Here is a 13,214-nt window from a genome sequence, read left to right as displayed (position 1 = left end):
ATAATGAAGCTCATCCACGTAATCACATGTTTAACAGTAAGTAATGAAGGTAAACATTCATTCATAAATTTAAAGAAAGGGTAGACTACCACCATCCAAAAACCCCTAAAGTAAAGCCTAGAGGCAATTGTATCAAAGCTCGTCCCAGAGATTATAGACGAGTAAAATGTGCTTAAACAAGTTAAATGTACTTGTATTAATTTAAACGGTCCAAAACAACAGACCTCATACTTAGAAACACAAAAAAAGAGAAGATGAAAAAGGGAATAAACTAGAATGGTCAACTTTCACACTTTCATTGTGGGGGTTCTCTCCAGTCTTAGGCTCGTCTCGAGTAGGCTGTGTGGTAGCGCCGTCCTCAATATTAACGCCTTCAGAACTCACCTAGAGGATAGAGCTTGTAGCATCGTGATTGATCTTAATGGAGCTGAAGTTAACTTTGAGGAAGTGTTCTACAACATCCATACAGGAATCTTCAAAGCCAGCAGTGTAATTGGTGTCCAAAAGACTAGTAAACTGGTTGGAAGATTTGAACTCATCAACGGTGTCCTTTCTGGCATTTTTCAGAAGGGTGCTCAACTCCGCATTCCTCGTTTGAAGGTGGTCAAGACGAGTATCTTTCTCAATGACATCAACCTTGTGTTCCTCAATGAGATTTTTCAGCTCTTTAACCTCGTCAGCCCTGGCTTCCTTTTCAGTCCAACTCCTACATTCATCCTTAACCTACTGGATACTCGTCTCAAGCTTAATTCTCTCCTTGTCCATTTCTGTGGCCTGCCTGGATGCTGCAATGAACTTGGACATACCCTACACGAAAAGTCAAAAATTCCGTTAGACGAGAAGGATGTGAATTGATAAGATGAGGTAAAAGTGCTTACATACCTTGAAAATATCGTGAACAGTAGAACGTTCAAACTCTTTAAAAGACATGTCATAGCATGCAGCTATGTCCTCGTCAATCACAACCTTTTGAAACCTCTCTCAAGCCAAATCCTCATTTTAAATGAGATTCATAATAGTTCTTGGATGAGGCTGAGATGAGGCAGGCGTAGCAGTCATAGACAGGGTGGCTCCAGCAGGTTTAGACGAATCCACGTCATGAATTTGGATGGACGGCTGTTGAGTGGAAGGAGGGACAGTGAAGCCTGGCTTAATGACCCCAGTCTTAGACGATTTGTGTTGCGCCCTTTTTTCCTTTCGACGATTGGGGAAGTTTTCGAGGTCCACTGTCTTGGACAAATTTTTTCTTTTATCTCCCATGGCAGGATGAGGCTGAAACATTGTCTCTGGTAAGGCATCCTCATTTACGACCACCCCTGTCCCTTTGTTTTCTTTCGTAGTTGTCATCCCTAAAAAGATTTAGGGTTGATTAAAAGGTGACATTCAAACAATTTCTTAAAAAAAAAAAAGAAGAAGAAAGGAAAAAGAAACTCACGTCTATAAACAGTAAGCTCGTGGGCTATAGCTTTAGCGGAAGGCTCAGGACCAAGTCCCCAAGTCTCTAGACGATCAAGGGTGACCAACGAGTGGAAGCTCCTGTCAGCGTATAGACGAGCCTTCTGGACACGTTCAAGATAGAATCTATTCAAGGATGGACGTCTGATAGCTGCAAAAAGAAAAGGGGGATCAGATGATTAAAAAGAAAGGAAGAATATTGAATAAGGAAAAAAAATACCTTCTAGTAAAAGTTCCCTATTTCTCTAGTGTAGGGGCAAATGGATCTATGCCAACCTCAACAGGGTGTCCAGCCTAGAAACCAAAGACGAAGAAAAACTCTGCCTTCTAGTCCCTATTAGACGTCAGGAGGGATGTTATCAATCTACAATCTCTACCCCTGGCTGTGAACTAATAAAAGCCAAGGTACTGACTAATTTCTGACAGTTTGCAGTAGTAGAGAAACTCGTCCACAATGAGAGGACGGTCCCCTTCAAACACTTCTTTCCACAAAAATTGCATAGAGGCGACTAATCTCCATGCGTTGGGATTGAATTGGCACACTTCTAAGCCTAGCCTAGTAAGCAACTCTCTAGCAAAGGCATTAAGAGGTGACTTGAGTCCTCCTAGAAGGTAGGCCTCATAAATACCAATTCCAAGACGAGGGTCACAACACCACTCCCCACGAACAGCTAACCTAGGGTTAAGGTCATCTGGAATTTGATACCAAGTCTTAAGGGAAGTAAGTCTTTTCTCGTCCGTCTTGTAATGGACACCTACAGCATAACTGTATACTGTTTCTACCTCGTCTATAGGAGTGAACGAAGGAGCATTTGTTGAGGTTCCAGCATGTGACCCAGAGGCTGCCCTCATCCTAAGCTGTTCTTGGAGAACCACTAAAGGAACTCTAGGGATGCCAGACATATACTGTTCATCTGTGGTGTTTCCCCCACTACTACTATTGCTACTACTACCGCTACTAGAACTACTATAGCTAGTCATATCATGATGCTTGTTTATAGCCTTTTGGGCAAAATGTCATCTCAGTATGGCATTTTTCCAAAAGAAGCTATGACTGGAATCCTAAAATAGACTCTTATCCCCTCATCACCAAACCAACTAGGTGGTGCTCCAGCCCTTGTGCTTGTTCCACTATCCTATGCATTTTTTTTTTCTTTCGTTCCAACGTTGTTTCTACCATGGCTGATTAGCCTTGTTTTGTTCTATTGTGTGTCTCTTCTGCCCATGCTTATCTTTAACAAAAAAGGGGCATGAGCTTCTGGGTTTGCCTTATTTCTCCTCATTCCTTCATGGGTTTGCATGTTTGCTTGGCATAAGTTCTTGTCAAACCAATTTGTTAGGCCTTTATTCTTCATTCTTATTTCCTTGGGCCCATTGGCCTCCTTTTTTCTTCTTGTTGTGGTCATGGGCCTACTGGCCCATTGGTTTTTTCACTTCTTCCTTTGGGCTCTTAAAGCTCATTTACTTTACCTTTACATTTTTTTGGGCCTATCGGCCTGCTAGCTATTATTTCCTGCCATGTTGGCCCATTGGGCCTTTACCTCTTTTCTCGGACTTTCATATCTCATCTACTTTACTTTTACCTCTCACTGTGCCTATGGGCCTGCTGGCTGTTACTTCCTACGATGTTGGCCCGTTAGGCTTTTACCTCTTTTATTGGGCTCCCATGTTCCTTTTACTTCTATCATGTTTCTTTCATTCTTTTCCTCCTTCATCTTCCTTCACTATTGGACTTTTTTTCTACTATTGGGCTTTTTGTCAAAAACAGATATCAACATCCAGCTCCTTGAGCATGTGAATTGTCTCTAAGATTCATATGTGAATACCTCTACAGTTTTTTTCGCAGGCTTTTTAAACAGCGGTCCCCACCTTTCTTACTTTTCTTCAATGAACAAAATTGTCCTTTCAAATTTCCTAGTTTATCTGTTGTTCTAAAGCAATACCTCCACTCCATTTAATGCGTTGCCTCTTTTGATGACTATTCCGTTGCTTCTCTTCCAAGCTTTTTTATCTATTCCAACCCCTTTACTCTATCTTTTTCATGACACCTTTTTTCTCTCACAACTTCTTCTTCTCCTCCTTATTCTCCTCACTGTTTCTTCCCACATACTCCTACATTCATTACCTATACACATCGTTTAATCCCTTCTTTATGTCACCAGCGAAAGGTGAAGGCTCTTCTTGCCATAAGGGGAAGGAAGCCATTGTTGATGAGCCATTCGTGGAGGTTGAGAGCGGTAAATAGGCACCCCACTTCGAATTGAATCGTTTCGAGGATAAAGAAGTGACTCATGACCCTAACAACGAGTGTCCTCCCTTTATAGACCAGTGGTACGACACTTATGTGCACTTTCCGGTGGTGGCTGATGACTATTTGCCTCCTCTGTTGGGCCATGTTTGACAATCCTTGGAGTGGCGCGACTTCGACATCTCTTGGGCTCTGTTGGCATCCTTTATTCCTGATCTTGCCCTTCACCACAGAGAGACCTCACTTGTCCTTATTCTTTTTAAATTTGGGTTAGGCACATTGTTGGGTTGGAAATAATGGGTTGATCGAGAGCTTTTCGATATGGGTTTCATGGAGGCACTACAACGGGCCAGTGTTTTGAAAGCCATTGTCTTTTTGCGGTGCTTGTACAACTACCGTGATTTGTTCAACCTTTTCCATTTGGTCTGCTTCTGGTGTTACGCCACCTATACCTTCTTTCTTTCTTGTGGTAAGATAACCATGACTTTGGAGGATGTGGCCAATCAAGTACCGCTTCCCATTCTTGGCAATGTTGATCCCTCGACAATCCCACTTTTTGTCGAGGAGGAGGCCGTGGAGGATTAGTTAAGAAAAGGCCTTCACGTCGGGAACACAAAGCTTTCTAATTGGATTGGGGCTTTCTCAAAATCTTCTACCACTGCTCACCATGCTAAATTCATTGCATTCTGGCTCTATAAGTTTGTCTTTGGTTCCTATAGATACCATATTTTGTACCCATTACGACTCGGGGCCTCGTTCCCCAATGATGTCGAAATTCTAAGGCCCAAGGTTGGTTTAGGGCCTAATTAGATTACAAATTGATGTGAGAGGTGTTAAAATGGAAAAGATAACTTTTCATGAGCAAATGAATCTAGTTTTGGGAAATAAAAGGCCAAGGCACAGACCAGAGCATGTAGCTAGGGTTTCAAAAACCTATGAAAGGCAAGTTTTCTTTATTAAAGACTAACCTTTGGAATGAATCCCACATTGTATGAGAGTAGTTCCAAACCCCCATTTTCCAACTATATAAAGCCTTACATGGTATATTCCAAATAGACACAAAATTCTAAGGGAAAACCTAAGATTTACTAGAAATAGTAAATCAAAAAGGGAGCTTTTCACAAAACATCCTCAAGTCTGTTTTATTTGATTGTGACCTTTTCTAGTCCTGATCTTTTGAGTTTAAGATTACTAATCACTTTTATATTTGATTGTGAACAGATTGACTGAGGGGAACAATCAAAATAAAGCTCGGAAAGCTTTTTGTTTAAGGTATTGAGTTTTAAACTTTTTCTTTTCGTTTCTTCATTTTGATTATGTTTTAATATGTTTTCTTGCTTTATTTATGTGTTAACATGTTTGTTTAGCTTAAATTTTTGTTGCTTTATGATTTCGTGCATGTAAGGTTGTTAGATTTTAATTCTGTTCATTTTCAGCATTTCTTTGTTTTGGGATTAGGGTTTAGGGTGTGTGTGCATGCGCATGCATTCTGCATGTGTACGCAAGCTTGAAGTATGCTATGCATACAACTGACCTGCGTATACAGGCCTATGAATATGTGTCAAGACCCAAATCCATGAAACATGAATTTAGATGCACGACTAACTTGCTAACCTTACCTAGCTCAATAAAAATTATTTATTTAAACATAGTTCCATAAATCTCCAAATAAACAATGCTACTGATAAATCTCTTGCAATAATTAAAATCCACAATTTATAATAATCTCCAAAATACTGTGAAGTCTAAAGTGGAAATATAAAAATAACTAATAATCTTTTCAAAACTCCACAAATTGGAAACAATCTCCACTATATAAAACGTGAATTACCAAAACAAAGGTAACTAAAATTCTATGAGTCTTCAAGTAATACTGAAGTCGCCTATAACTTCCACGCTCTACCTTGCACCTTACAAAGCGATCCAAGGGTTCTAATTCTCAACTACACTTTAATCTGAAAATATTAATTGATGGGGTAAGCCACACATCTAGTAAGTAATTATACAAAATACACAACGGAATAGAGTCAAGTAAAGCACGAGTTTGATTTCACAATTTCACTCAAAATATCCAATATAGTTTTCAAAACATGTAAAGAATCACTTAATACACATATAATCAAATCTTAAAGTCTTTTGGAAACACATACAAATAATTGATCAGAGCACAATGTCACATATACACATCACATATTCTCACATACAATCCTATGAGCGGATACCAACATCTAACCCCTGCTGGTGAGGGATCAACACATATTCTCACATACAATCCTGTGAGCGGATTTACACATATATCTGATCAATTCTAAAAACACTCATTTTGAGTCACATATCACAAACAATAAAGTTTATACAACATATAATAATTTTCTCAATATTAACAATTGTTCCAACAATAAAGACATATTGAATATCACAATATCAAATTGAAACATAAATCAAAATATGCTTGACTCTCTTAGGGAACGAATAGGAACTGAAGAGTTTATATAAATATTTTTACAATTCTTGAGTAAGTTTGAAAATCCAGTTTGCTAAAAGGAACGTCTTAAATACCATTTAAAAACAAGAATATGACTTCGAAATCACTTGGTTTGAAACAATGTTAAAGAACAAGAATCTTTTTAGAATACTTACTTTGAAACTCAAGTATTTTCGGAAAATAGTTTAGTTTAAAAACCATCTTTTAAATTGGATTTGGACATTCAAAATGTTATTTAAAATTTGAAATTTATTTTAAAACATTATTTAAAGCCAATTAAAATTTCTCTTTCAATAGTGTAGAAATGCTTTTGGATAAAATTTTAAAACGCAAGCTAACAAAAAATATAACTTTTGAAAACCTTTAAATTCTAAGAACCTAAAGACCAAAACTTGTGTATATTATGCATAATTACTTACCGCACTCGAATCACTCTGAAAGTCCAGCCAAAATAATCTCCAAAGAGCCTCAAGACACTCTTAAATAGGACCTATAATCAATCATGAAAATATACTCAATATTCTCTACAACCATAAAGCTTATAGAACTACACAACTAACTCACTATGATTATACTTTGTTGAACTTATTAATAACACCAATGTAAGGAATCTCTGCCCAAAATGTTTCCTTGAATTTATCAAACCTTAGAGGTAGTAACCAATATATTGTAAACTCAGGATTTGATATATGCCCCTACAAAAGTAAACCCTTATACATTATTTAAGCTTTAAAATCTTGATTTTTGCTCTAGAATACAAGTTGTAGTAACCCTAGGATTTAATATATGTAGATATATGAAACCCAAAGAAACGTAAAAGCCTATTGCAACTCTAATATATAACCTTAAGGCATAGCATAATCACAAAGAAAGGGTCCCAGAGGCATTGTTTTGGTCGAAAACTTTGACTTTTTCTATATCCAAACCAAATAACGATTGGGAATGCTTGATGGTGATGCAGGGTTATCCTATCTAGGGCTTTTAGCCTGGGATATTGGGACAATTTGGCTAGGGGTGATTGGTACAAGTTTTTCTGAGCTCTGTGCTTGGCTAGTACCAATAGGGTTTTGCTGTTTGGACAATTTAGGGGGTTGGGGTTGTTGTACGGGTTTCTTCCCGGACATCTTGGTTGTGATTCTGCAAAAATTCATGGGTTAGGAAATCAGGGATGCTGTTCTAGCTTCCTTCAATGAATTCTAAATCAAAGTCAAAAACTGAAAGGATGGCTTGCCATCGTGCAAAAATCTGTTTTGATGCAATGTTTTGAACATCTTTTTCTAAAACATGTTTTGCAGATTTACAATCAATCCTGATTAAAAACTTTTGATTTAAAAGATCACTTTGAAATTTTGAGATGCATAGTACTATAGATAGTATCTCTTTCTTAATAGTACTATAATTAATCTGAGTGGGAGTCCATATTCCCGAATGGAAATAGACTATCTGTTCAGGGGAATTCGGATAAGCACGCTGGAGGAGGATGCCACCATAACCTATGTTTGAGGCATCGGTCTGGACAATCTTGAAAGAATTGTCAGCAGGGATTCCTAAACAAGGAAGGGTTTTGACATATTGTTTGATGTGCTGGACCACTGTGGTATGGGCTGGAGTCCAAGGGGGTGGATTGGTTCGAAGTCTCTCAAAAAGGAGTTTGCATTGCTGTCTGAGATTTTGATAGAAATCTGAGATGTAGTTGAGAGATCCTAGAAATCTTTGAAGCTGGGTTTTATCTAGGATTTCATCTGGAAACTTATCCGCAAACTGGATAGCTCTGTCTATGGGTTTGATAACACCATGATGAATATCAAATCCTAAGAAACGAACTCTAGTTTGGAAAAGTTTGATCTTGGGGGCTGAAACAACAAGACCATTGAGCTTGATGGTATGGAGGAATGCTCTTAAGTGCTTCCGATGTTTTTCCAAAGATTCTAAGAAAATGAGTACATCATTGATGTACATAATGGCATGACTGGAGAATGGATTAAAAATCTCATTCATGATATTTTGGAACTCAGAAGGTGCATTTTTTAGACCGAAGGGCATCACATTCCATTCATAATGACCAAAGGGCGTGGTGAAGGCTGTTTTATACCTATCAGGCTCTCTGTTTTGTATCTGCCAAAAACCACTCTTCATATCAAACTTGCTGAAAATAACTGCTTTGCTAAGCCTGTTGACTAAGTCCTTTTTGTTGGGAATTGGGTACCTTACCCATTCTAAGACTTTGTTGAGGGGCTTGTAGTTGATGACTAATCTAGGGACACCTCTTTCTATCTCAGCATTCTTCTGGACATAAAAGGCTGGACAAGACCATGGTGATCTAGATTTTCTGATGATTCCTTTCTTAAGGAGGTCCTCAATCTCAGCTCTACAGGTATTCATAAGTTCCTGGTTCATTTGGATGGGTCGAGCTTTGGTAGGGATGTCTTTTTCATTGAAATCTTTGACATATGGGAGAGCTACCTCGTGTCTCTTTCTATGCCAAAAGGCTGTGGGTAGATCAGAGCAGACTTCCTGCTTAAGTTCTTCCTCAAACTTTCTGATCTCTTCTTGGAGGGTTTTACAAGCTAGTTGGTCCTCAACCCTCTTGTATCTAATTTCCTCCTGAAGATACTTAAGATGTATGGACTTGGCACTAATCAGGTTTAAGGTTTTGGAGATTGTGTCAGCTTGGATAGTGCTAATGTTTCTGGGCACTGGCCCACTAATAAACTTAAACTTGATGGTTTGGCCAAAGGGTTGGGTAGTGATTCCTTTACTATCCACTGTGAAAGGGTAAAGGATGCAAAGGAAAGGATTTCCTAAAATCACCCCTATTGCCTGATGCGGAATCACTATACAGTCTTCATATGACTCAACCATTAGGAATCTTAAAAACTTGGTCATGATAGTCCCAGAGAGTTTCTAACAGGAAAAAAGCTTGTCCATGAACCACTTCTCTACTGTGGACTCTGCAACACTTATGCCAGATATCACGAGCACGATTTCAATAACGATTCCCCATGGGATCCTTATGATGGATATGGACAGGCTTTTTTCCTGTTCTGATAAACCATCTATGTTCCATTCATAGAGTCTACCAGAAGATACTAAGAATTGGTTACTAACATTCCTTTCCTCATACCGGAGGTCAGGGGGTGAAGGTCTAGGGTACCAATTCTTGGTTGAGCTGGTTGGATCAGGATGGTAAAGCCGTTTTACCTCTAGATCCTGAAACTAGTTTTCTAATTGTTCAAACTCCTGGTTAGAGGCTTGGCTAGAACTGCTAGAGGTTGTCTGGATGTCTAGAACGTTAACTGATGAAGGTTCCTTCTTCACAAGTTCATCTAGCTTCTGGGTGACTATCTCTAAGGCTGTCTTATCCTTAGGATGACCAAGGCTGGTGTGTCTAGTAGTGGGTAACTTGACTAGAGGCTTCTCTAATGCTTGGATCGGTTTACTAGAGTTTCCTGGCTGGAGGATAACTTTGTTTTCGATCTTGTCTTCTATCCTGTCAAGCTGTTTTCCTATGACATTTAGACACTGGTTGGTATAGTTGTTCTGCTCAATAACCTTGTCAACTGGTTGATGCCTATCTGTGGTGGCTTTGAAGGGAGAGGCTATTATCTCCGTCCTGCGATAGTTGAAGGTTATGGCTTCTAGGGGTGGATGGCTTGACCTTACAACTTCTTTGGTTGCATTGGGTCCTTCTATGGTCCAGGCTCTAGTGAGGACACAAAACTGCTTGTGCTGGCCAAAATACCTTTCGAAGTATATGAAAAACGGGACATTACGGGATATTTCCCTCATGAATGCCGTCCATGATTCAAATACCTTTTCTTTTTGATCTCTGGTATAGTTGGCTTTGTAAGCTTCTCTTTTAGTCCTGTTTTCCTCAGAACTAAACTCCTTACCTAATTCTTCTAGGTCAGGAACGAATTCTCTGTTTAGGACCAAAATGTTCAGAGATTCCTCTTGCTGATCTGGAGGCTGTTCCATATCAGTTCCAGATGGGGATGGGGGGGGATTGCTCACGATCGTCTTCCTCATTGACAATCGAATCCTGTTTGGCTGTGTAGCAAAGTGTGGTGAGTTGGGAATTGGTTCTAACTCCCTGAAGTTGGACACCTAAATCTCTTCTAGACCTTGGGAAAGGTGATCCTAAAGGTCTGGTTGAGCTACACTGGGATGCAGATCTATCTCTAAGGTAGATAGGTGACTGCCTATGGGGCTGATGTAGATCGGTTGGAGATCTAAACCGGGATATATCCAGAGGTGGTCTACACTCATAGTCTAGAGGAGTGCTAAGCCTAGATCTGTCGAAACTTAACCTAACCGTGCCGTCGGCTAGTTGTTGGACAAATTCTAGATCCGGATTCTGGGCTTGGTTTTGGATCTGTAGAGTATGGTTCTCATTCTCTAAAGTCCAGTTGGTTGGGAAAGTGATTTTAGACCATTTGAGGGTTCTAGGAATCCTAATCTTGGCACTAGGGTCAGTGGTCTGGATAAGGGTTGTCTCACCCTTCTGTCTCCTATCAAGTGCTCCAACATTCATGTTCGTTCTCATGCACTTGTAGTATACTCTGTATATCAAGGCGATCTGACTGGTCCCCTGTGTCATGAGGGTTCCGTGTGTCTTGATATTGAGTGTAAGGGCTTTAATAACTGTGCTATCATGGAGGTAGATGCTAAAATCTGGGAAACAGTTAAAATGGATGGGTCCGTTGCTAAGACTGGTTTCTATGGTTCCTAGGAGGCTGTCGTCGAATCTGATGTGACGAGCATCTCTAAGGGCCATGAGGATTGAGCTGTTCAAACCTCTTCTGGTGAGTGGTTTCACTCCAACTTGGACTAATCCTATGTGTAGGAAGTTATGTCCTTTGTCTTTATGCTTCTAGATAGCTGAAGGGGATAACAAGTATCACATTTCGTACTCCTTGTTGATTCCATAGACTTGTTCTATGGTCTTAACATGGTAGTCTGTTTTGAAAGCTGTTTTCAAAGACCATGAAGACTTATAGAATTGGCTGGTGGCTACTTTTGGGATATTCCAATCTCCTATGTCTAGATCTAGATCGGATAGCTCATAAGACTCCGAATTAAGTACTCCTACATCTGCTGGGATATCTGGAATGGATGTGGGTTGGGAACATCTACTGCTGGTGGAAGAGTAACTTCTAAACAACCTATTCATGATTTTGGGGTTACAAGTTTAAATCAACGATTACAACCTAGTCACCTTTAACTTCAAACTTCTGGATCTAACCTTTAGATCTGAAGCACAAGTATACAACTATGGGATAGACACCTGATCTGTGAACTCCTTTTCGCCGGACTCTCCTCCAATAATGGGGACCACCCTAACAGCGGGACAGAGCAGACTGTATAGTGATTAAAAAGCTTCTATATATATATATATATATATATATATATATATATATATATTGGTAGGCATATTGAAGTTATGCCCGTCCAGGTCAGCTAGAATAAAGGCTCCTTTGGAAAAGGCCTTCTTTACCACATGTGGGCCTTTGTAAGTTGGGGTAACCTTTCCTCTGTGATCAGGCATGGCCTGGTTGCACTTCTTCAAGACTAGATCGCTTTCTTCAAAGACTCCGGGTCTAATTTTCTTGTTTAATGCACGCGTAACACAGCGTTTGTATAATTGTCCATGGCACATTGCAGTCATGCGCTTTTCATCTATCATGTTCAGTTGTTCATATCGAAAATGGGCCAGTTCTGCTTCCGATTGCTATGTCTGAGAAAATATCCTGAGAGAGGGGGTCTCTACCTCTGCGGGGAGGATGGCCTTCATGCCATATACTAATGAATACGAGGTTGCACCTGTGGAAGTACGACCAAACGTGTGATATGGGCACGAGGCAAACGACAAGTACTTGTGCCAATTTTTATATGTGTCTGTCATCTTCACTAAGATTTTCTTTATGTTTTTGTTTCTGTGTATGATCTTGAACTGTTGGCAGAGTTGCTGGATCATTTTCCCATTTAGGTTCGCCCCATTCTCTATAATGAGCTCTCCTAGTACGCTGTAGCGGTAAATGATGTTATGTTTCAAGAACCGGGCTACCATAGGTTGAGTGACACTTTTGTACGAAGCGACTTCCTCCCACTTTGTAAAATAATGAATGGCCACTAAGATGTACTCATAACCATTTGAAGCTTTCAGAATCACGGGCCCCATGACATCCATACCCTAGGCTGAGAAGGGCCATAGTGTTGCTAAAGAGTGCAAAGGCTAAGGATGAGTGTTCTTCCTATCTTGATAGGCTTGGCAACGGTGGCATGTCCTCACATGTTTAATGCAATCACTTTGCATGGAGAGCCAATAGTATCTGGCTCTTATAATCTTGCCGGCCAAAAGGGGTCCACTAGCATGTGCTCCAAGTAAGCTTTCATGCATCTCTTACATCGAAGCAGGGTAGAATCGTGGTTCCTTTTGTACAAGACTTCTCCACTCAACAAGCCATGCACCGGATAAACTTCTTTTGACTGTCTGTTGCACTGGACGGGTATTCATTGTTCTTGATGAAGGAAAAAATTCTGGTTTTGTATCTCATACAAAACACATAGCGGAAGCAACAAACAAGGATCTATTTCATTCATGATTGATAACGTGCACTATGTAAATTTTAGAATTTAAGAACAAGATAGCGTACCTTGGTGTGGAGGAATTCAAAACAAAGATTAGAAGCATTTGGGAACACTTTTAATCTTCACTCCAATTCCACTTTACGCCCAAGATGTGTGGTCTCTCAATCAGTTTTTCAAAGGGAGAATGAAAGTGTGTCTCACACTCTCTCACACACCGTTTCTTATTCCTTTTCTTTCTCACTAAATAAAAATTCTGTATGTTTCTCCCTTTATAACTAACTGATTATCTAATTGGACTGGCCTATTGGGCCTTTCCAATTGGGCTTTAGTGTGTGGCTTGGAGTGGGACCAATAAGACACTAGCTCCAATGGGCCTTGGGCTTTTCAGTCAACTCTTGACAAGTCCAAAGTTACCATTAATTATATTTAATACCA

This window comes from Castanea sativa, chromosome 8 (genome assembly GCF_040712315.1).
Source record: "Castanea sativa cultivar Marrone di Chiusa Pesio chromosome 8, ASM4071231v1".
Lineage (NCBI taxonomy): Eukaryota > Viridiplantae > Streptophyta > Magnoliopsida > Fagales > Fagaceae > Castanea > Castanea sativa.
Note: the sequence above shows the minus strand (reverse complement) of the source record.